Consider the following 25,235-nt stretch of genomic DNA (forward strand, 5'->3'; position numbering starts at 1 on the left):
AGAAGCTTCCAGATGTTCTCAGGAAGGTGGCAGTGGGCTGCCAAAATAATAAACTCCACGGTATTAATTTGAAGATGGCAGCACTTGCCCCTGTCGGAGTGCTGGTAGATGTAGGGAGGCTGGGAACAGCCTTGTGGATGCTATGGAAGGAGATAGTTAGGGAATGAAGGAGTCAGAATCACCACATGGTTTTTGCTTTCATGTTTTTTCTTGCTCCAGTCCTTCAGGACAGTTTCTTCCATTGCAAAGTTTGTTTTCTCCACTAGGATTTATTGCTGCAGATCCTGTTGTGTAGTGGTCCAGGGAGCAGAGGCTCTTCCAGCGCTGATGCATCCATTGGGAATGAGTGCCCTTCCCCAGTCTGGGCAGGCACCAGACCTGCTGTTTAAATCTCATGTAGTTTCACTGGTGTGATGCAGAACAGCCCCAGGAACACCTCTGGTTGTATTTCTGAGTATGAGTTGTTACTCAGTGCAGATACTTTATTAGTGAAAATATTATACATCTTATTTTAGAATACCCTTATTAGTAAAATGAATGTTTCATTTGTACAGGGAGCAGCTTCCTCTGAGCTAAGCTTAAGCTCAATCTGTGTTACTAATAGCTGGGGAAAAAAAATACTAATTGGTATTTCTTAACTGATGTTTGCAAATTTTGCCTTTCCACCCTGAACATCAAATAGTTTTTATATGTGTTTTTCCTTATCTCAGAGGAAAGATTAATAGTAACAAGAGATTCTACATTTTGTTAAGGCTTTATCAGGATGCAGTGAGTGAAGACAGAGAGTAAATAGTTCAGAAATTCAGAGAGTGTTATATTTTGATAATGCTAAGTAGGTTAAAGTATCTGGATTTTGTGCTCAGTGCAGTGTTTTTGAGCAGAATCTGGATTTGGATGGTGACACATTTTGGTATTTAGAAGGAACATAAGCTCGCCTGTCGGAGGAGCACGTTGCAAATGTGAAATAAGCATGTCTCTAAAAACCTTTCTTAATATTGTAAGTTTTGGTTTTATTTAAAGCCAAATAAAGTCTGCTGTGTGATAATGTTTGATACGTAGACACGCTCCTATAATGCTCCCCCCACCTCCAGGGTTTATAACCACCTTTTATTTTCAAAGGAAAACGATAGGCTTTGATATGATTCTGAGTGAAGTTTTAAAACATTTTTTTTTGTCTTTCAGTCTCCTGAGAACGTTTTTTCTGAGTGACTCCGGCTTCCAGACACATTTGCCATGAGAAGGGTTTCGATCCTTTCCTGTGTTTGCCCTGAGTCATGAATGGATATGTGTGATGCCGGCAAGTAAAACTGGTGAGTCGCCAAACCTGAATTTGCAGTAACTCTCACTCATTCTTTCTTACAAATTCTCTTTCCCTCACTCTTTTCTCCCCTTTTTAATATGGTGGGGGTTTGGGTTTAGTTTTTGTATTGTCTGTGTTTAAAAGCAAGTCACCAAAATAACCTTCATTGTAATGAAATAGAAGAGATACCAAATATTGGCAATACAGAAAAAAATATTCCCTTCCTTCCTTTCTTCTCTTCATCCCCTCAAATCCTATGAACTGTGAGGCCTGAAACTGAAGCCATGCAGATAGACAGGGTCTAAACATGCTTATGTGGGCAATGCATGTCATGATTAAATATGAATATGGAGAGGTCCCTTTGCCATCACGTGTCACATGATGGACTCTCAAAGGAGCCATTACCAACAAATAATTAGCTCCACTGTTTGCTGCACTTGCATCCCAGTGACAAAATGGTGTCACTGGTACACAGGAGAGTTGTCTTACGTGCTTCAGCATGGCCTTGGAGGCTCCTCCAGCCTGGAGGAACACGGAGACCAAGCCTCTAGTACCCAATTTTGGTCAGGTTTGAGAGGGTGGCATGGAGCAGCCCCTTCTCTGTTAATGGCCAGTTTTCATTTCCCAGTGGGATTATCAGCTCAGAAACCTCTCAGTCCCTTTTGTGCCATATGGGTGGTGGTTGTGCCTTTCCCAGCTGTCCCCACCCCCCTGCAACCTGGCATGTGGAGCCCTCTCCTCTCACCTGCCCGCTCCTGACTGCCTCCCTTAGTAACTGGGGTGAGAGGAGGGACAATATTAGTTTAGGAAAACCAGAATCATCTGATTTTACAGCAAAATTGGAAGGTCTATGTAAGAAATCTTTCAAACCCAGGAAATCTGCATAATTAAATTGTGTAGGAATTGGGAGCACAAATTGTTTTTTAAAATAAATGGAGATTTCTATTATATATTTAATATCTCTCTGTGTGTTGGAAAGTGCATTTCAATTCAAAGATTATAAAACCTGAGAAATTCACACTTCAGTGAATTGTGACTTTTTTTTTTTTTTAAGTTCCCATTTTTTTCTTTTTTTCCAGAGGTAGCATAATTACCATGTCATTTAGCAAAGATTATAATAGCTGTTCAGATTTTACCGACTGGTGTAGTAAACAGTTGAATAAACCCATATGGCAGCTCAAAGTGTGCATGCAGGAGAGGGATTCTTACCATTTCCTTCATGTCTGAATTACCAGCCTCACTGATATGACTGAGATCCCCAAACGGGGACCAATTCCAGACTTCTCCAGTCGTGCAAAAATTTCTCACTGCTCTGTCGCATATGAATCAATTGATTTTAATCACGGTGGTTAGGTAATTAATTATTTCTTTGTGCCTATGAAGTATACATGGGAAATGTGGGGTTATATGCAAGGTACATGCCTCGATTTAAAGCACTCTGCATTTGCTTAATGCCTCTTTAATAAGTGTAAATAATGCCTGGGGTGTGACTCTTACCATCCAAGTACTATTAAAGATCAAGACTCCTCTAAGGCTGGCACAGGAGAGGTGTGGCATCACTGGGTACTGTCATAGCCCCATGGCAGTGCCTGTAATGACACTTTGTGTCTGGTCTCAGTGCTGGCAAATGGAAGGACTGGGGGAATTTGAAGCATCCTCTTAAAACACCTGGTTGAGGTATGGAGTTATGAAGCTGTAACCAACCAGCATCTGGAGAAAAGACAAAGTGTTCGAGTAGTGTGCCCTCTGGATACCTTCACTATTAAAAAATAAAAGCAATGAGAAGAAGAATTGTTAACTCTCTCCAAATGCTGGCTTGAACAAAGAAAAAGGCTCGTGGTGTTCCTTCTGAAATTCACTTACTTCCAGTTATCTTAAAATTTTCATGTCACATAATAGCTTTGAAATACTTTCTGAATGCATTAGACTCTCTCTAGCTGCTTTGAAAATACTGCAAAATAATAATAGGAAATGACCAAGCATTGAGCATTCCCACTGGAAAGGAGCAGTTGGCCCAAACTGGTGCTTGTGTTCATCTTAACCCTGATGTACGACCAGCCCTCCACCATAATTCTATCAAGAGATGGTAAGTTGCCTAGCAATGTGCTGACTGCAGAGGGTACGTGTCGAGCTAATTCAGTTTTTGTTCTCGTTTTCCTTGAGAGTTCAGCTTAAAGGAGTGATCCTTTCTCCAGCTGCAGCAAGAGCCACTTCTCAGCAGTCTCTCTTGTTCCCCGCTCAAGTGTTCCTGGTGATGTCAGGAATTCATTCACCACCGTACACGTTTTAAAAGTTTCCAGCTTATTGAGTAACCAAATGTGGTTTCTGCTGATTGTGTTGACTGAATACGTAGGGCCCTTCGAAGAGGCAAGGGTTTTATTTAAAGCAGAGCGTTTAGTTGTATACCATTTTATGGCAGGCAAAGGTCATCTAGGGTAAGCAGCCAGAACAGTGAATTGCCTCATTGCAGCACCTCGGAAAATGAGACAGAAAGATACGGTAAAAGGTTTTAACAAATTGCTCATAGTTATACATTTTTAAAGTCGAGGAACTGGTGCTGTGTACATTTTTAAATTGGAGATAACCATGCTTGTACGATAAATTGAGTTAAGAACAGAACAAATCAAAATAATGGGGTGGTACTAAAAACCTGGTGGTGCAGTGAGTTGGCGGCACGGCGTGTGCCGACGGGGCTCGGCGCTCTTGGGAACCTGCCATGTCCCTGCACGGCTGGAGGCATTTCCACCAGGATTGTGGGGTCCTTTTTGTGTAAGGGTGCCCCTTACTCAGGCCTCTCCTCTGACTCCTGATTATCCAGAGGGCTGTATCTGCCCATGGTACTTCTTGCAATAGCCAGGGAACAAGAGCCAAAGGGGCTTGTCCCACAGCTGCGGGGCAGGAGTGGGTTCTCCCAGGCTGTGTGTCAGTGGGATGAGAGGAGTAGGGAGAGCTCCAGGAGCCAAGCCCATCATCCCCCTGGCAGAGCTGCTTGTTGGGAGAGGTGGCAGCAACCTGGAGATGCCACTTCTGTCCTTGCAGGATCCCTCTTGCTCCTTAAAGCATCAGTGGCTACTGAAAGACTTTGTTTTCCTGAAACTTTTCTGTCCGTGGAACTTTCTCTGTGGCGGGGGGAGGAGAGAAGAAGTAATTTTAACAATTAAATAAACTACATAATGTAAGTTTTATAAGCTGGTGTGAATGCTCCTAAGTATTTTGGTCTTTTTTCATAACACAATGAACCTAATATTGGTAAAAATACAGATCTTAGCTGCCACCATAAAGAGAGGCTAGATTTAATAAACAGTTATGAATGTTGGCAGCTGCCTATCAGATTGTATAACATCGGCTATAGCACATGAAGACAGTGTCAACTTACATTTTATCTCAGAAGTATTTTCAAAGCATTTATTTTGCTTTCTCTTGAGTCCTTAACCTAATTCAAGTTATATAATTGGCGGAATATTTTTCCACACCGCTAATTGGCTGGGTGCCAGCGTGGAAACCATTGTATGACTTGATGATGATCAGGAATTAACATGACATTTGCGTGGTGGTAATGGAATACATTAGTAATGTAATTCATGACTGTAAGAAAGAGACCATCATCTCCCACCTCTGATCAGCAGGAGGGGCTGGGAGGATGATGAAATGCTCCCAGCAGGCACCTCACAGCAGTGGCTGGCCAATCTCGATGTCAAATTTAGTTTTAAATTCTTCAGACAAAGCTGTAATGCTTACCAATTAATTACTACAAATGTCAATTAAAAATCTACCAAATAATGCAGTAAGATTAAATTTCAATTAAAAAAATTACATTTAACAAGGAAGATACAACATTATTTTAATGAATTCTGCTGAAGGTGACAGTTTATCTAGATATATTTATACCGTGTAGGTGGATCTAAATTCATTGGATGATGTTAACCATGTTACTGTGTGTACATATTAGTTTTGAAAATTATTTCTACTTTGGCTATGTCCTGAAAATCCTGGGGCATCAGGGGCATTTCTTGTCACCAGGAGAGAGGGGGATTTCACGCCTTCTCAGTAAAAAAATCTTGTCACACCAAAATTGAAGGCTTTATTATAGACCTCTATCCTGACCAAATTTGTGATAGTTTTCATTCCTTTTTTATTTAGAAAAACACATACAGAATTTTTGTTGTGGTAGTAGTAGAACAAGCCCTGACTTTTCTATGTTTATGATTTCTTGGGACAGTTTTTCAAGTAATCTGTTTTTATTATACAAATAATATCCATTATTCCAATAAGTCACATAACAGAAAAAAATATTGCTGTGTGAACGTGATGAACTTTATGTCCTGAGCAGAGATTTTATCTTCAAAGCTTCATCTTGGCTCAGTAGAAGTTGTGAATGTGTAATTAAAATCACCTAGTTGATACTTGAGATGCTTTAAGGTATATTTCAAACCAGCAGAGATGTCACATGGTGTGTGAAGTTGTGAGTTTGCACAAATTGCAAGTGTGTGTACGACAAACTCTTGTAAACCACCTGCATCTGTTGGATGCAGAGTGTTAACAGTGCAGAGTGGGGTTTGTAGCTGGAGTTCTGTGTTGCAGTAACTCTTTTTATTGAACAGGATGGTTCTTACGCTGTTGGAGATGGAGGTGCTGGTGCTTTGGGAAGGTGTGAGAGCCTGTACACGCTGGTGTGGCACAGGGGCAGAGCTGGGGTGAGAAAGTGGCTACCTTGGTATTAAAGCACTTGGGAGCCAAGGCCTCTAAATGTGATCTGAAGAATAATTTCTCAGCTTCCTTGAATTTTTTTCCCCCCCAAGATTTTATTATGTTTTCACACCACCATGTCTAGGTAAGAAGGAAGACATAATTGAAGAAACCTATTTTATATGTCAAGGCAGCATGGAAGGAAGTCCCTCTCAGGGACCGGAGGCTCCTTTTCCTTGGCACTGCTGTGTCTGGAGCTGTTGAATTTCAACAGGTTTTAACTTAAAATAAAATATAAAAAAATACAAGGCGCAGGCAGAAAATGGGAAAAGCCAAACAACTGCTCCTGGCAGGTTAAAGCAATGATATGCTCTTTACTAGACAGGCTTTGCAGGTCCCTTGGATGCTGCTCATGCTTTGCCCATTGGTGGGTGAATGCAGCGGGCATGGTCTGTGTCTCACTGCTGCAGTTCAGACACCTTTGGATATTGGTGACAGCTTTACAGGATCATTCCTACTTCGTGCTATTACCTGATAAAACTATCACCAGCAGGAGATGGGAGACAGCCTTTTTTTTCCCATAAGGGCCTCAGAAATGGATGCTGTAGAAGCGTAAGAGTAGCGGAAACATTTTCTCACCAGCCCTCACAGACAGCGAGGTGATGGAGAGAAAGGTAGAGCAAGGCAGAATCATTTCCTCACCAGAAGCCAGAAAGCTTTAAACAAGGAGGCAGAAAGGGAAGACTGGGAGCACGTAACATCTTTCTGCCAGGGGATAATGGCATGAGGAGCTTGTGGGTTTGGGGCACCCACTGCTCAGACAATTAGGTGGCAGCTGGAATTCCTGCTCTTAAAAACCCATCTTTCCAGGGGCTTTCAACTCTACACGGGACCAGTAATTTTCTGATTTGAGCTCTGGGAGGAAACTCTTGCTCTGGTTGTTGTTTGAGAAGTGTCTGTGGTATGGCAGGAACTGAGCACCTTCTGTATCCCAGGTTCTGCTCCATCGGAGTGTCCCATGTAGAACTTGTGCCCATCCCAAGCACTTGTAGTGTCTGGTCTCCTCATTGGGGTGTCCCACATTAAACTAGTACCCATCCCAAGCACTCAGGATGGTGTCAGGTCTCCTCCTGAGTTCCTACAGGTGGAGATTTCTGCCTTTGGTAGGGAAATACTTTTCCCTTTTTGTGAGAGTTGGCCAGACATCTAGAAGGAAAAATAACTTTGACTTAGGGGGAAATATTTATATCTCTTTGGGTTGTTTTTTTTTCCCCCTTACTGTAGGGTTATTTCAGCTATATTGCATTGAGGAAACACTGAGCTGGGGGAGGAAGCTTAAATAAGCTGCCCTCATATTGCCAGTTTATTCCAAGCTTTCATCCACTGATTTACATGCCATCTGAAATAAAAATAGCCAGACTTCAGTGGTTTGTTTACCTTTGCTGATACCACTGTGGGGTGACCTGAGGAGATGTAAAAACTGTTCTTGCTCTGACATTTGCATGAGCTGTGAGGTGAGGTGAGAGGAGACAGACGCTGCACGAAGTGAAAAGGCAACAGGGTTTATTAAGTCTTTGTCGTACTGTGGTTTATAATATTTAGACAACAGCAAATATCTCCAGGGAGGGCTTATGAAATGAGAGACTAGAGAAAGCTCTACGAGCTGATGGCAGATTCTGTCCTCATCAGGTGGCTGTGGGGTGGTGGGATGTTGGGCATGGGGAGGGGGCTGTGAGGGTCACACATAGGGGAGTCCTGGAGAGCTGCTTTGGGAGGAGGATACGGACTTAAAGTACCTGTGTTGGACAAAGTCTTTATACTGTCATCATGATAATGCTCCTGGGGGAAACAGCCTGAAATACTCTTTGTCTTCATTAATGCTTCTTCCCCAGCAGAGCCTTAAGAGATCATCCTCATGTTCAGATATACAAGAAAACCGAATATAGAGTTGTTTGTCATGAAAATCCCATTTATATACAGTGGCTGTAAAATCCCAGATGCTGAGCGGAGAGGGAGGCTGCTCTGTCATCAGCCAGTCGAGGGGAGAGTTGACTATAAAACTGAGCTGTAATTCCCTCTTGACAGGGGTGTGGTGGTTGTGTCTTCAAACAACTTCAAGAGCCTGCCCTGCCAAGCCTTTATGGATTCTGTTCTCACAAACTGGGTAATAGATAAGTCTGAGCAAGGAGATAGATATAGATATAGACACATATGAAAGGAAGACCTTTGCTCTAGGAAAATATCCATCATTGCTTTTTAAAGTGTGGTTCAGGACTTAAGTGCAGAGAGTCTGAAGTGTTTGGGGTCCTTTTGTTGCAAAGGTGGTGCTTTGGGCCTGGAGCTGTTCTTGACATCTCCCAAGCATTCAATATCCCCTTGACTCCAGGGCAGCAGGATGTGACCCTCACAGAAAGACAGATGGCATTTGGGAGCTTGATGCTTATTGTTTTCAACAGAGCTCTACTGGAACCAATAAAGTTGCTGCCACCACTGCTTGGAGCAAAAGTGACTACAGCTGAACAAGAGACAGAAAATTATCAATTAAAAAAGACATCGCCAAGCCCATTATTTTACTGTTGAAAAAACATCTTGCTTCCCAGTCTTTTTTTTCCCCACATGGAGTGAATCTTTGGGGATATTAATGATTCACTGTCATGTTTGTTTAACATATTTTTTAGACAATGCCTTTTTAGGGTCAAAGCCTGAAGTTTTTCTCCATGTGTTTCAGCTAGAGAAAACTCCCAGTGTCTCAGTGGGGCCTCTTCTGAAATAAGTGAAGACTGATTTTTCTCAACTTAATTGGGAATTTCATCTGAATAAACAGAGAAAGGCCCAGGCTTTGTTTTTATAAAATACCGTAAAATGATGTCCTGCTGAACAGTTAAGTGCTGCTGGTGGGCTGACTCTTACCCATGAATTTGGTGCCCAGAGCCCTCCACAGTGGCTCAGTTCTCACGTAGACCACCATTACCCCATGGTCTCCTGCCTTCCTTCCCAACCCTGCCTCATCCCTCGCTTTGCCTGGACCACTGCAGGCACTGGGGGACAGCTCAGTGAGCTAAAGACAGTGTCATTTGTAGAGATTTGGCCTTAACCTGAAATTTCCATGTTTTTGTGGGTTTAAGTCAAACCTTAATACTACTTCAGCATAATGTTTTTGTGGTTTAATGTTCTTACAGTTTTTTACAGTGTTTCTTTTAAATTCTGTCACTGAAGTGTATGAGAGTTGACAAGTGTAAATATGTAGTTAGACAATTTCAAAAGTGTATTATTTACTGATCGACCATAATGGCTCCAAAGGAGCCATTATGCTCAATCATATCATGTCACTCTGTGGCACTTATTATGATGGTAATATGGATATGCATATTATTTTTTTAAAGCATGAGAAGCGTTATTGTGCGTGTGTAAAAGCTGTTTTTAATTGTCAGTAATGCTCTGAGCTTTTTTTAATACCAAGAATTTAAACCACCTATGGTTACCAGCCTGCAGATTGTGGAAGCAAAAATCCACGTCTACAGGAGGATGTAAAAAGCCATACTTGATATTCACAGCAATGTGACCATGCATCTCCTTAATATGGCTCTTTTATAGCTTTATTAGATCCGAGGGCAACCTAGAACCCTAACCTGAGAGCTTGGCAGGTAAAAGCTTTCCATTTTATCTCTGCAGCTTTCATCTGCTCCTGTAGGCTCTTTCCCTGACTTCCTAATTGTGTTTGCAACATTAGCAAATGGCTGGTCCGAAAATACCACGCGGTGCAAGTCATAGCAATTCAAGGACCTTTATTTTTTTTTAAGGTGTCACAGAAGATGTCTTTTTGTAGCACCAGGGTAGAGAAAGAAGGAGAGAAGGCAGAATGAGAGCAGAATGTGAACGTTGAACCATGTAAAATAAAAGAAAGAGACAAGCAGAGAGCTGGGAGGGCTAAATATGCTTCAGCCTTTCAGTAGAGCTGGTTTCAGTTGAGAAAGAGGTAAGAGAGTGTAAGCAGTAGCTTGCTTGCTGGAAATGTCGTTTGTGGAGAAGATGGGAGGAGAGTTTGAGTTCTAATGACTAGAGGTGAGGAGCTAAGGTGGGAATTTGGCATGGCATACGACAAATCGATCGAGGAGCAATAATTAGAGAGAGGAGGAGGAATCAGAAGTGTTTCTTAACTTAGAAACAAGGATGTGACTGGCTGCTGGCTGTTGCTACTTGGAGGCAGGTAAAAAAGAAAGGAATCTGTTGGGCAAAGTCCTCACCGCAGAAGACACAATGAAGGTAAAATCCAGTTTGTGGTTGTGGAAGAGAGATGTGGAAAATGAAAACCCAGTGTTGACCAAGAGCTCTCCATTGTCCATCAAGGCCGTGGCCCACCTGTGAGAGCTGCAGGACTGGTCTGGGAAAACCTCCTATTGGGAGTGCATTTTGCTTTAAATATGGAAGATTAACCATAAGATGCTAGAACGAGCCAAATTTGAGTTGTTCAGGAGTGGAAGGACACATACATGTAATTTCTCAGATCCTAACTGATAACAGATTTCTTTGCAACAGTTTTTATATTAATAAAAGTAACAAGTTTTTTGTGGGTTTTTTTTTAGCTAATTCTGCACTAATTCTAATTCGTCTCTCTTTCTGAAACTGTAATAAAACCAACTGTCCTCTTAATACTCTTGAAATACTGAACAAGAAACATAAAAGCAAGTAAATGCACTCTTACTGTTTCTGTCCTTGACCTACATAAAAAACTGTATAGTCAGGCTCAGCATTGAGTCTTGTATTTGTGAAAAGTTGAGGGCAAGTTAAGCTAAATGATTTCTTTAGAAATGTTTTGTTTAGAAAAGTTACTTATTGAAGTCTTATCACCCAAAATATGAAATATCAGTGCTATTTCTGCTGGGATCATTGGTTTAATATTCTAAATAAATTGTATAACTGCTGATTTGTGTAAGAGGATGGAATTTATGAAGCTGCAGTGCATTTGTACACACACATGCACTAGCACACAACACTTGTTGATGATTCAGAGAAGGAGTAGAGTAATTCAGCTCTTGGACTGCCTCACGTGTGATTGGCTTCCTTTCTGGGGGACTTATTTTAGGGAAAAATCAATGTCAACTGAAAAACATTCCATTCTGAAAAGACAAAAATTCCCCTACTTGTGAAAATGTGTCTTGGCAGCTGATTTAACTTATGATACAAGATTTAACACTTTTCACTAAACATGAATTTTTTACCATGGCAACAGCTACGTTACGGGCCACATGTTGGAGACTTGCATGTTGTTGCAGAAACTTGTAGCTCGCCACATTTAGCCGAGTCCTTGTTTCCACCGGCAGAAGGAGCCCACTCCTGCAGCTGTCTTGGGCACCGGGATCTTCTGATGGGGCCCGTGGGCATCCTGCCTGCCCCCAGCAAGGTGATTGCTCTGTCAGGGGCGGCGTGTAGGCAAAACACTTGGCGCCAGAATAACCCAGTAAAACCCATGTCCTCACCTCCAATTTGCCTTTCCAGCGGTGGGGTTGGAAGAGCTTTCTAAAAGTCTCACTTTCCCAGAGTCTCTTTCTCTCCCCTGCATCCTTCCTCATCACCCCTTGTGTGCAGGCAGCTCAAACCCATTTTGCCACGTGCAGTAACAGTTCTGCCGTGTCCCCCGGCCTGGCTGCTCTTGTCTGTGTCCCCCCTGCTACTCAGCTCCTTGTCACCTTTCATTTGTGGTGGAGGAGCTTTACAGGCGACGTTAATTGAGTCACGTTCATCAGGGACTCAGTAAAAGCGTGGCAGCCAGGACAGAGCTGTGGCAGATGGGAGCCCCGGCGGGCAAGTGGGATGCGGGGCTGGGGCTGTGCCGGTGCCCCGGAGGCGATGGGATGGATCTTCTGCAGCTTCGGCGTTCATGGCTTTGGAGTTGTGGCAAGAGCAGGCCAACACAAGTGAAGTAAAAGATGGCTTCAGATGGTTGAAGTCGGTTTTTTTTTCCTGAAACAGAACTAGATAATCATTAAGTAAAACCATAAATCCTAAGCTATGAAGGACTAGGTGTGAAACAATAATAGGATTTAAGTTTATAGGTAATTGCAAACATCTGCAGGTATCTTGAGTAGGAGTAGTTTTATTTTATTTTACAAGTTAGGAAGAGTATAAATTCTCTTGCTTTAGGACAAAGCTAGCAACGGGTTAGGCAGAAACCCCTTTTTCCAGAGGTGAAAACTCTCAGTTCAGGTGTTTCTTGTACCTTTCTCTGAAGTGTCTGGTCTTGGCCATTGTTAAGGAATGGCCAAGCACATTAATGAACATACTCTTCTGTGCACTTCTAGGACCTTTGCCCTTTTAATTTCATTTTGAACACCTCAATTTAAATGAAACCAGCTACGTGAAGCAGAATCTGAACATGGTGGGGGTGCTCATCCCTCTCCATCAGCGCTGGGCTGTGGTAGCACAGTGCAGGGTGTCCTCTGCCCATCCGGGGTTGCTGGTCCAGTGTCCCTGGCACAGCTGCTGCTCTTGGCTGTAGGGCTGGTTTCAATCTTGGCCTTTGCTTGGTGTGAATTCGCCAAGCTGCGCCGATCCAGTACTCAAATAATTTCCTTCTCTTTTTAGCATCGAGTCTTTTAAAGGTGTTACATTTGTTTCCATTTTGCATTAAATTAAAATTAAATGGTTCTGCTTTGTAGATGTATTAGTGTACAAATATATCTATTTTTAGATCCTTTTAGCCCATGTCTATGTGACTAAGAAAAAAGCAGCAGAGTAGGGGCCTCTTATTTTTGTTTTACTTGAATCAAACACCCTGTTGGGATTTCAATTATAAGTGAATGTTTGTTACTAAGGTGACTACAGTGTCAAGGTTATGTGGATGTTGAAGTATTATAAATGCAGAGATAATGCAAAAAAGAAAAATAGTTGTGTTGGCTAAAATCATCTTATTCCTATAGCATAAAGTTGCACACTGTCCTACATTTCAATTCTTGTTCTATTAAATTACCTGTTTAATAATTTGAATCCAGTGTTATTTTTATATTATACTGCAAATGTGTGACTGTGAGGTTATTTTTAAGATATATTTATTAAGGGAATGAATACAATAAGACAAGTCATTGCAGCCCACATACAGTTCCTTGACTTCTCATTTTATGATGTTTCAATTGCATATGATTACCGAATATAAGTTTTAACTTTTATGGGGCTTCATTAGAGATGCAGCTGTGTAGAGAGAAATTCAATAGAATTTGATTTTTATTTTTTTTTTTGCAAGCTCTAAAAGTGTAGTGAGATGGAGCAACTTGATGGAGCATTATTTCTAACTTCCTCCTTTGAGCTTGGATGCAGTTTTGGGCTTAGCTGGGCTGCAGGGGAAATTTGCTGATGATGGGAAGAGGAAGGGCACTATCATGAGAACTGTGTGTTTGGGATGTGGTAGACCAGAGCCTCTCAAACCAAAGGCATTTGCCTTTTTTATCTGGTTAGGACACAGAGAAGAGGTGATGTCTTTGGCTGGAGCCAGGACTAGCATGAAATGCTTTTTGCTCCTATGTGAATCAACGTTCTGGTGGAGAAATATAGTTTCAGTGAGTCCATGGTGTTCTCTTCTAATAGAGAATCTAAGTAAAATGAACTCCCCAAAAGCCAATATTGAAAGCCAATATTCTCAGCAAGTGCTGAGAAAACAACTTTTGGGGCACATTTAAAGGAATAGATGTAGTAAATGAGTAAATTTACCCTGTGGTTAAATGCCACAGTGCTTTGTGTGAATACTAAACAGGAACAGATCCCATCAAGTATAATTTTCCCATAATTTATTAGCATAATATATTTGGGTTTAGTTATGGGAATATAAACATTTATAATGGAATGATCACATCTTTTAGTAGAGGGAACCAACCCCCTTGACAAAAGTGATAATGACATTAGCTGTTTGGGGAGAACTTACTTCACAATATAGACTGCTCCTTTCTAAACATCAACTTCTCATAAGGTTACAAACCCAGATCCAGAGGAAAGACATCGTTCTCTGGGCACTGGACATGTGCATGGCAGAAAGAATTGCAGGTGGCTTGAATGCAAGACTTCAAAAATCTTTTCTCCGGTGATTAAAGCTGCGGCTGTGCCTGGTGTCCTTGCTTTTAAGTATTTGCTGCTGATGGCTTCTCCAAGTAGGCACAGGCCTTGTGGGGTGGAAAAGGTGGTTTTACTTTGCCTCGGAGCATGAAATATCAGGTCATTGTGAGTCTGGTCTTTCCCTGTGGGGAGCAGAGAGAAGGGAAGGACAGGGGCACTGAATCCGATTGGAGTGCAGGTTTGTTCATTTCTTTTTGTCCATAGAACATCATCCCCAGAAAAATAGTATTCCTGGGCTGTGCCACCTCCCACAGCAAGGAAAAACAGATGAAAAGCAATGAAGCAAACAATTACATAATGAAAAACAATAAAATGCATTTTCTAATATGTACTACTAGTGACCATATGACTTTATTATAAAAACTAAATGTGATTACATTTCCAAGTATTGTGCTGTGTGATAAACTCCAGGGAAAAACTGAAGAACAGCTTAGAAGGAGAAGACTTCTTGTTTAATATAAACCTCAGACTTTGAAGTGACACATAGCAGGGAATAAATGTCCATCATCTATCAAATGAAGTTTGAACGGTTTAGGTCACACTAGACAAACATTTCTCACCCTAAAACCTTCTTTTCATCTTCATTCATCAACAACACCTTAAGCTTGTGCCCCTCCTTTTCTTTTCCACTCTCTCAAAAAACAATAATCTCATTGATGCCTACAAATCACTTCTGGCTGGCACTCGTTAGGCGAGTTATGAGCTGTGGCTGCTGCTTTTCCCATCGGAGCTGCCTCCCGTGCAGGGAGAAGAGGGGCTTGGAACTTTGGGAAGAGGTGAAGGAGGGAGAAGTGCTGCAGAAATGGTGGTTGTAGACAAGGGAGGTGGTGAGCAGAAAGAGGTGAGTGAGGCAAGAGGAAGACATAAATGGCAGATCCCTTTCTTGAACTGTGCTGTGCAGTTTGTGTCTCGTTGCTCTCAGTGGTTTGTGCTGGGGGGTGTAGAGCTGAGTGATGCAGTGCAACCCAAACCCTGGAGATGGAATGAATACATCTTCTGAGGGTGGTGCTGGTGCTGCTGCATGTGTAACCCCCAAACAACCAGGTTTAGAGCTTTAAAAAAGGAAAGGCAAACCACCATGGGCAGGCTGGAGAGGTTTGTTCACTTCCACAGATTCCCTCAAGCTGCCCTGGGCTGTCCTGGTGGGTGCTCAGACCCAGAAGCTCATCTTCAATTTGCTTTTTTAGTTGCAGGCTAACCTACATCATTATGCCCTGTAATTTCTTTCTGCCACCTCCTCTGAGGTCCTTGGCTGGGCTGTGCATGAGCTGTTCAGGCCCCATTTCCTGGTAGGAAACTACCCCTATTACACTAATCCTTTTCCAATAATTCCTAATTTTTATTCTTATCCTCTTCTAATTTATGGGACACCTCTTGGATTAACTTCCCTGTGGTACAGTTTTCCCCCTTGCATTTCATGCTTGTTCCTTTCTCACCATTTCTTCTTTTTTCTTTCAAAGATACTTTACTGGCTCCATCCCCAACTACCTGATGTGATTTGTTCAGCAGCTCAGTTCCCCTTTCAAAGGCCACAGACTGTTTTCCCTTGTTTTCTACCTTTTTTCCTTTTTTCTGTCATTCTGGGAAACAATTTGACAGACATGGCTTCTTCTCTGTCACCGGTTAATGTTAATCTCTATGACTACAGTGGACATGGATAGCAGCAAAGATCTGTTTAAAGGCAGAATTTTGTGTGGAAGTTTCAATAGGTCTGGCAAGGAGAACTTGTTGGGAACGCAGAGACCGGCTGGGGGGGGAAGTCAGCATTTTGATTGCAATATAAGTTGATTTTTTTTCCCCCACCACCATTTTAAACGTTGCTGCATCTTGTTCTAATGTGGGGTCTGGATGATGCCACCATCTGTGGTGGTGTGGCCCAGCACTGGGGAGCATGGAGGGGAGGTCTGTCACCCGCCCAGCCCATCACTGGCTTCTTGGAGTTGCTGTCCCACATTCAGCACCCCCTTGAGGTGTTCTCAAAGGAGCTTTGGGTATCATTACTCTTTGAAATTTGGCGCAGTGATGTAAAACCTTCAGGGTATGGCTGGTGATGGGGCAGGCTTCCCATGCCTTGCTGTGCAGCAGGGACCTCCATGTGCTCGTGAGGGACCAGGAAATCTTCAGCCTCGTTAATGAGGACAGGAGGATTCACCCATTTGTGGGAACTGGTCACACACTGTGGAGTATCACGAGGTAAGCCAATTTCCTACCCCAATGCCTTCTTCTTTTCCACTTCTCTCCTTCACAGTTTGAAAACCATAAATCACTTATTTGAAATATATTTAAGGAGAAGAATATTTTCCCCTGCATTCCCATTTAATGCTTTGTAGCAAGTACAGTTGGGATCATTCATGTGCCAAAGCAAGAGAAATATTCTTCTTTGATACTGTGTCTTTATTTTAGACAGTTTCCTCTTTTACTCACTTCTTAGCTGATAATTCTGAGTCCTTAGATGCTGCTCATTCTGTCACAGAAAGAAAATGCAAAACAGGATATTTTAATATTAGTAATAATGAATGTTTACATGATTAGCTCAATTACTTTGTTCACTTTGACATTTTGTCATTGTGGACCTGTCTTCCTCTCTCTTTTAAAGTATGTTAGTAGTGATGGGAAGTGCAGGGGTGGGGCTGTGATCCAGGTCGTGCTGAGCGTCTACCAGTAAGGAAGAGAGTGTTTCTCTCACCTCACAGAACCTTGCCAACACGTCTCCTTGCCCTGTATGCTTAGAGACACTTATTCAGACCTCATTAAAAATACAAGTCTTCAATAAATTTTGCCCTAAAAATATATATTTTGCGTGTAAAATGAAAACCACGCTTTTTCTGTGTGGCCCTCAAGGTCTGTATGAGACTGGGTCATTCACTGGTCTAGAAATTCTCCTCTGTGAATCAACACTGTGTTGTAAGGGTGAGTTATTCATCCGACCTGTATTTGCTCTTGTCTGACACATTTATTTTATAGATTTTGGGTTTACATAGTTAGCAAAAACTCTGTTCTGCAAAGATGTTTTTTGACCAAAAAAAAAAAAAAAAGGGTTGTGGAGGTTTTGGTGATACTGGGAAAAAACCTCAGAGGGTTTTGTTCTTGGTACTTTTTCTCTAAAGAAGAAGCAAGGATAATTGTGTTAACAGCAGGGTGCCACTGAATGATGGAGAAGCTGAAGGAATGGCTTGTTTTCCTGTTATGTCACTGCTTTGGCTTTCTCATTCTCGTTCCTCTGTTTCTTCAGAAAGGCCCTGCAGCCTGCAGATAACAGAAATTAAATTAGTATTGATAAAACATTAGACACTCCTATTAATATTGACAGTCTGTCGATACTGTTGTGCTACTTTTGTAATACGGGATGTTAACGGATAATACTTTAAATAAAAACACACTAATCTTATAATCACTGAACATGTAGCGGGGTCTCGACTCAGTTCACTCCTCTGAGCTCCCCCATCCCTGCCTGCCAGCCCTGCCTGCAGCTCCCCTTCAAGCCCCCGAGGGCTGAGCACGTTCTCCCTCTGGGCTTGGTCCTGTGACCAGGGAGTTGTGGTGGGGCAGAGATGATGGTGGTAAGTTGTAAGGCAGGAATAGTGATGGGAATCTCCCCATGGGCTTGGTTCTGAAGACCCATGTGTCCATTGCACTGAGCTCTGAGGGGGCTGTGGGTGGATGCAGCCCTGACTGTGGGGTGATCCCAAAACAATGGAGGTTTAGTCCCATGGTTGCTCTTGGTGTTCAGCGTGGTGCTGCCCACCCTCGTTCCGTGTGTCCTCGAGGTTTGGGGCAGGAGGCAGCGCAAGGATGACTCCCAAGTTCTGATGCAAGGCAGCAAACCACCAATTCCCTGTTGGACTGTGCTGGCTGAGCGCGCACAGGGTGAGAATACGTGAGGTCAAAGCGCTGCCCTTAATCTGTGGTTCTTGTCCTAATACTTAGCACATGTTTGCAGCTCCACATTTCTTATGAACTTTTTTCCTTTTAAGTCTATCATGAAAATCACCATGTTCATCAGAGCTCAAGTTATTTGTTAAATGGTCTAAAAAATACGCATTAAACAATAATGATTACTTTGGTAAACACAGATGTCTTTGTATTATGCAGTGGGTTTTGTACGCGAACTTGTACATGTCTGTGAAACCGAATTTGCCATCTACCTTGAAAAATGGGAAACATGATCCACATTAATTGCTTCTCCCTGAGCCCCCCACTCCACCTGCTGTGCTGCTGCAGTCTCCTGATGTAGTGCTGCAATCCACGGTGCACAAGGACGGGCTCAGCCACGAGCAGGTTGGCACTTGCAGACATGTGCCCGTTGTAGGAGGGAGCAGGCAACAGTCTTAACTTCTGCCTCTTTGTTTTCTAACTCAGAGGATATTTTTAAAAGGGGGAGGGAAAAACCTTTATCTTGCTGAAAACCATCTAGTGATGATCAGTTATTCACCGCATTATTAATGCTTATTTGGACGTTGCTTGGACTGCTGGATTAAACAGCTTCCCTGTTATGTATTGAATAAAATGAAATACATGTCACAACAGCGGTGCTACGATGCTGACAACCGTCCTTGGCTGTGCATCTCATTAGAGAGATGTACATTTTCCTTTGTTGTGTATCTGTGAATGACATAAGTTGACAAACATCTTCTAAGAAGTTCCTGTTGGGAGAAAGTTACACTTACGGCACAGAAACTGAGAAGAGACTGGTTGTTATGAAGGTAAATAATTATTTCCTACACTTGGTGTTTTATAAGTTGTCCCCCTCTGCCATAGTCATTTCATTTTAATTTGTTACTGCATATATGTTGAAGATCTTCCTCTTGATCACCTGGTCTTGGAAGAAAATCCTGGAGGGTTCAAAGTTCAGGTTGTATTAAAACTTGGACTTAAAACAGGATTAAAATCCTTGCATTTCACAGTTTTAAAGACTGAATTGATTCTCTGAGTCTAACACATTAACTCCCAGGGGACAGTTGAATTTTTCCATAATGTTTTTTGGGGGCAGAGAGTTATTAACTTGACACAGGAAAGATACTCAGGAGGAGAACTACCAGGTAGGGGCTTGGCTTGCTGTCAGCTGAACAGCGATGATGTACTTTAAAACACCCATTTTCCAGATGCACAATATATTTGCATAATTTATCTCAGCCTGCATTTCTGCAGGTTGCTGGCACTGGCCCCATTCAGTGCTTGTCTGACTTCAGGGCAGGAGCAATGACTGCCTGCAGTAACTGTGTGCGTGTGTCCAGGGATCTCTGGACCATCAGTGGAACAACTGGAAGTCAGGATTATTTTTTTAAAAGAATATTTTCCTAAGTAGATAATGAAGATGTGCACCATCCTGGCTAAAATGGCTCCTGCCTATTCATAATGAATCAGAAAAGAAGATATTGCATATTCAGGTACATTTGCATGACTCCCTGGATTTCACAGGCGCTGTACGAGTGCCAAGGCAGAGCCTTGTTGACCCACAGATACTTGAGAACACAGTTGAGAAACCTGTGGGAAGAGGCAAGTGTGGACTTGCAGGAGGGAGAAGAGATGGGGAGGAAGGAGGCTGGAATCCCCTTTTCCCACTGTCCCTCCACCTCCAATTGTGGTTGCACAGTCCTCTCCTGAAAACATCTGTACCTGCTGCAAGGAAACTCTTCTGCCCCTGGGGTCAGTTTGTGATGTGTGGTTTAGTTGGGTTTTTTTCTTCTCTTTTGTCATCTAGACCCATTCATCTTTCAGCATCCTGAAGCAGAGAACACAATTTCTACAAGAAACCGTCATTTAGGGAAAAGTCTATATTCAAGGAGTTCTCAGCTTACACTCACCCTTGTGTCTGAAATTGTTTTACTCCTGTTACAAGTAACACCTAAAATTGCCACTTAACCTTGCAGGCACTTTGTTAAGTCCATATTTTTGATTGCAGCAGCTGGGGTGGAGTTTCCTTTGGGAATTCAAGGAGTAGGAAGTGTTGTTTGTAGTTTTTTGTTGGGGTTTTTGCTGACTGGTGCTAATGTGTAGGTGGGGATGTGCTGCTGTTTTTGTAATACTTTTATTGTTTATGGAATTGTTAGTTAATTGATGGTAACAATGCCTGGAGCCTGGGAGAGGTATTCTTTTATGTTTGCTCACATCAGAATAAGTAAATAATTTTATAACTTAAAAAGAGATTCAAGATTATTCTTCTTACTTTATTTACCTTGCAGGTTTGCATCTAGTATTTCCATACCTTATTATCAAGTTTCCCCAAAGTAATTAGTATTATTTCTTACAAAATGACTGAGGAGAAGAATGATTTTTTTTTTTTTTAGGAATCAGTAGGATGTAGCTGGACCCAGGAGCTCAGGAACAGGGGCTGCACTTGAACTTGCTCAAACGTAGTTGGTGTGGACATGGTGAGGTCTCACGTTGATTTGCAGTAACTTCCATGTGAAATCTAGAAGGCAGTAGGGATTCTGATGGATGAAAATGCATCTTGGAACTCTGTTAATTGCTTCACGGTTTACTCAGACTGAAACCTACTGACTTTGTCTTCCACATTTATCCAATGAAATAAAATTCAAACCAGCCCACAAACTAGAGAATGTTTTTTATTTATGTGCAGTGTAGTTCCATCTGGTCCACGTTAAGGACCCCAAAAATATATGTGATTAGCTTTATAGTTCACTGCTAAAGGTAGCAAAGCTGGCTTTAAACATCTTTCCCATTTTCAGCAAGCATCTCAAAACATTTGCTGGCATTTCCTGACTATGATTATCAACCAAAGATTTTCCTGGTTGTCTTTTCACTTTTCTAAAGTATGTTGCATAGTTTTCCTGCTTAAAATACCACTGAAGCCTCTGCTGTTCCCTTTATAACTCTTATGCAAACTATCCATCTCTGTCAAGACTGGTCAGTCTCAAATCCCAAAGCTCAGTGTTAGGAAACGTCAGGTAACATATACTATTAAAGTAGTAAAATTTATGACTATCTCTAGCTCTGAGCTCATGCTCAATAAAATGAAATGCCACACATTAGAAATAATACAAAAGGTGAGCTGTGCTGCTTCACAACAGTTAAGGAGAGGATTTCATGTAGTTGCCAAAAGCCAGCTCAGAAATGCCCATGGAGTGCACAAAGAAGACTTGACACCATCAGCTTACCCCAGTTGAAATTTCTGGTGTTTGCTAATCAAAATCCTGTATTTCCACTAACTGAGTGGTTGAAACCTTGGAGAGAAGAGAAGAAAATAAAATGTCTTTTTCTACTGCATTTAAACCAAGTTGTCTTCCTTTGCATCTCTTCTGTAGAAAATGCACTTTTCTGTGTGGAGTTTTCCAGTGATTTGGTGCAGCCTCAGCACTACCACAACCCCCCGAAGAGGTCAAGAGCCCCAGATTTGTGCACTTCTAAGGTTTTTCTGCCTGTGCCGTATTTACTTTTGGAACACTTGGAGCTGAAGTGGAGAACTGCTGCTGGTTTGGCTGCAGCTTGTCCCAGATGTCACCGTGGCACAAGGCTCTGTGGCTGCCCATTTATGAGATACAACGTGAACAACAATTTCAACAAGTTTTTCTTTCAGTGCTCAGTGCTCTTCCACCCGCTTATTCAGCAAACCCTTGGTCAGCTGGCTCTAAAAGCTTAGAAAACCACCCATTTTTCTGCAGAAACACAGGGTATGACCTTAATCCTCTACTTGTTTGCTGCACCTTAATGCTGCTGAGGGAGAGAAGATGTAAGCATGAGGTGTGGATGTCACTCTCCATCCGCTTGCATTAGCAGACAATGCTCCCAGCACCTACCACACAGCATCCAGCTCGTGTAACAGCCTGGAGAGTATTTTCCATATGCAGTAATCACTGTACATAGTAGTAATTTGGGGAATTTTCCCTAAAAGTACAGTATTTAGACCTCAAGGAGGCTGGCTCTTAACCTCAAGTATGTCCAGAAGTGCGTAGCAAGAAGTGCCAAGGATTTTCAGGAGTTGAGCTGAAGGTGTTGTTTGAAGTTAACCATATTTTATTTTCTCAAACCCTTTCTTGGAACTTAATTTATATAGCGCTGTGATGGGCATGTATAAACATTGTGATCAGGTTACAGTACGAGTGAAATAGGTAGACTCGTTTTCTTTTTCTTTTCTCACAATAAAAATGTAAGAAATTCAGTTGCTTACCCCATAAAATGCACATTTCTGCTACGGATTAGTCTTATTTTAATGAGGTTGTTACTTATACAGTAGTACATTAGCAAAGTGTCCTTTGATTTTTATGTAGTGAATGTTTACATGCCAATTCAGGGAGGCCTGACTGTTAATCCTCCCCCACCCTCAATTCTTAAGATGGGGTATTTGAGTTGAAAAGCTGTTAATATTGAGACTGGGGTATTTGTGGGTTACACACAGGTGTCAGTAAGTTGAGGAGTGGGTGTGTTTGGCCATGTGGGGACCCCAATAGCTGCATCTGAGCTGCTCCACAGCAGCAGGGTGGGAGTTTTCCCCCAAGCCACTGGGTGCAGGGACCGAATCCTGCATGGACCCAGGCTGTGAAGGGATTTCTGAGTTGCTGGCACCCTTTTATTGCACCTTCCCTGGAAGAACACGGGCGGCAGGGGTGAAGTGGAGCAGAAAGCCTGGCAGCAGGATGAAGACATCCTCTGTCCATCTCTGCCTGTGAAGCTGAACTGAAGCCTTCCTGCGCCGCTTAAAATTGTGATTTTGGATAAAAGGCTGTGTAATAACTTGAGAAATGTGTGAGAAGATCTCGTGTTAATACTGTATAAACCTTCTTTAACTTCAGGAAGCTTAAAATCAAATTTGGCAGAGCTTACAAGGGCAGTGAATATGGAGCCACTTGACTCCGGTAACCGAGAGAATTGGCTGACAAACCTGCAGTATTTTGATTTTATTTATAATGCTCTCTGAATTCTTCAAAGTATTTGCTTCCTTGTGAATGCGTATAAGAATATATATTTGACTTCACCTATATGTTAAAAATTTAAGTCTAATGTTCCGTGCAAACATTTTTCCCATTTCTTTGGGGAAATGGAATGAGGAGAGTATTACAGTGCAATTTAGGTTCCCTGGGTTTCAGGTTTTTTTAAAAAAGAGATAATAAGGGAGGTTAATTGTGGAACTAGGAGGCTCCACTGACTCATCTTCTGAATAAAGAAATTCAGATGTGTTGTGACCTCAAGAAAGTGAATTTTTAGAGCAGTTGAAGTTAGAAATCTGGGATAAATTCGGGTATTTGAAAGTCATGGTAACAACCATTTGTAAGAGCGTATCATGCTCTATAGTAAGATTGCATAAGGGCACAGGAGGAAGCATCTGATTTTCTACATTTTTTTTCCCTTTTGGCATTCTGTTTGTGACAATTACATGACTCTCTATTAACTGTGTGTGGAAGAAAGCAGTGTTATGAAATGAGGAGAGATTTCCTTCATCTGTTACTCTCTAGGTAATTTTTGTGCTTTTTCCAGTATTTAAGTACCTCTTAACTGCTTGCTGTCCATCTGTATACCATTCATAGTACTGTAAACTAGTATATGTAGCATGACCTTGTAACTTGCTTTGTTTGTGCATCTGCCAGTACAATATGTTGTCTTTCCTTAAAATGCAAATATGCTCCACGCAGTACAGAGCTCCTTAGTCAATAAATAAATGGAGGTAAAAAACTGTACCTAATACCCATTTAATTTAAATTCATTTTATAAACATAAAGACGCCTTTTAAGAGAAGCTTTAATTCAGACTAGCACCTTGATTTGTGGTTGCCATGGAGAATCAAATCTGTCATTTGACAAGAAAAGTCACCCATTTATGACAGCACTTTATCTTGTCTCTCCAGGGGAAGAAAATGTCAAAAGTGAGAGCAGAAAAAAATAAAGCCTTGAAACACCAGAATTTCTTGATTTCATTTTTATTATTCAGCTATCATATCCTTTCTGATAATAGCAACTTGGTGAAAATAAATAATGTTCCTACAGTAAAATCAAATATTTCCTATTGGAATGGACAGGGCTCTTTGTGATTGTCAGTGCTGTGAAGTCTGGCAAGAAATAGTGTTATTAGATAAACCCACAGTGCCCAAATCCCATTTTCTTTTCATTACAGTGTCAAAATAATTATACCTGTGTAATTTGGGTAAGAAATTGTAGAATAAGTAAAACGGTCCATTGGAAGCGATTGCTTTAAGCTTGTGTTCACTATAGGGTGGGGTTTTACGTGCTGAAGGAAAAAAAAAAAAGATAAAAAAATTTGTATAATTTCATTTGAATAAAAATGTCTGGTTACTCTTTCATGTTCTTTGCAACCAGAGGAGACGGCAAGTGCTGTGTTCTGTTGGGGTTTTTACATCCATGCAGCTTTTGTAAAAGAGAGTTAAAAGAGGCAGGAGTTTTAACACTTTTTGATTCTCAGGTGAAAAATCTCTGTAGAGTTTCGAAGACATTAGATAAAATTGATGATTATCTGAAATTCTTTTTTTTTTTGAAGTGTTTTTATTTTGTCGGATTAAGAAATGGCAAGAATCGGGTGCTTTCAGGAATATAATTAGCTATCACAAGTGTTTACGTGTGTACATTTAATCCATACAGACACCCAGCTGCCCCCAGGGGAGAAACACTTACTGTAGCATTGCATTACTTTTTACATAAATCTAAAAAGTGCCGTTGAAATAACGAGACTAAAATAATCCACTCTGCGCCTCTTTCTTGAGACGGCGTTTGTGCCTTTCACAGTGTTGCGGGGTTTGATGTGGTTCAGGAGTAATCTTGTATCAATGAGATAGCATTATAATAGAAAGTCCTTTAGTGGTTTAGTGTAAATATTGGGCTGGTAGGGGAGCTGCTTGCTGGAGCTGCTGTGCCTGCAAGAGATTACAAAAAGGGAGAGAAAGGAAAGGGTCGGAGGCTCTTTTTTTTATCCTTGAAATTGGCTGGCGGTGCCGGATCCATAGCCAAAGCTAGTTGGGATCTGCTGTGAGAAAACAGGCAGCACAATAGTTCCCTATTCCTGCCTTCATGCGGAGTCTGAAGCCAAATCCTGCTCTTAAATACTTATGTGTAACTCAGCATGCCTTCACCAGGCACTGCCATGCCTGCCCGGTGGAAGTAAGTGATGTGTTGTATCCTGTCTTTAAAAACTGTGTGTGGTTGCAAATGTCACCTTAGTGAGGAAATGGTTGCAATTTGGATTT

At 41.7% G+C, this 25,235-nt stretch overlaps 1 protein-coding gene across 3 annotated transcripts in view; it reads left to right on the top strand.

Annotated features, from left to right (window-relative positions):
- Positions 1–1,179: 1,179 nt before the first annotated feature.
- The window catches only part of FOXP1 (forkhead box P1), a 335,164-nt gene continuing 311,108 nt past the window's right edge, over positions 1,180–25,235 (top strand). For 2 of the 3 annotated variants that reach the window (XM_018068351.3, XM_018068356.3), the window contains exon 1: positions 1,180–1,310. The gene's annotated coding sequence lies outside the window, so the exon portion shown is untranslated. Of the gene's footprint in view, positions 1,311–16,168; positions 16,280–25,235 lie in introns of all 3 variants that reach the window. The other variant, XM_018068353.2, reaches the window with a different exon arrangement.

The sequence above is a fragment of the Manacus vitellinus genome, unplaced genomic scaffold (assembly GCF_001715985.3).
Source record: "Manacus vitellinus isolate BGI_N305 unplaced genomic scaffold, ASM171598v3 scaffold_14_pilon, whole genome shotgun sequence".
Lineage (NCBI taxonomy): Eukaryota > Metazoa > Chordata > Aves > Passeriformes > Pipridae > Manacus > Manacus vitellinus.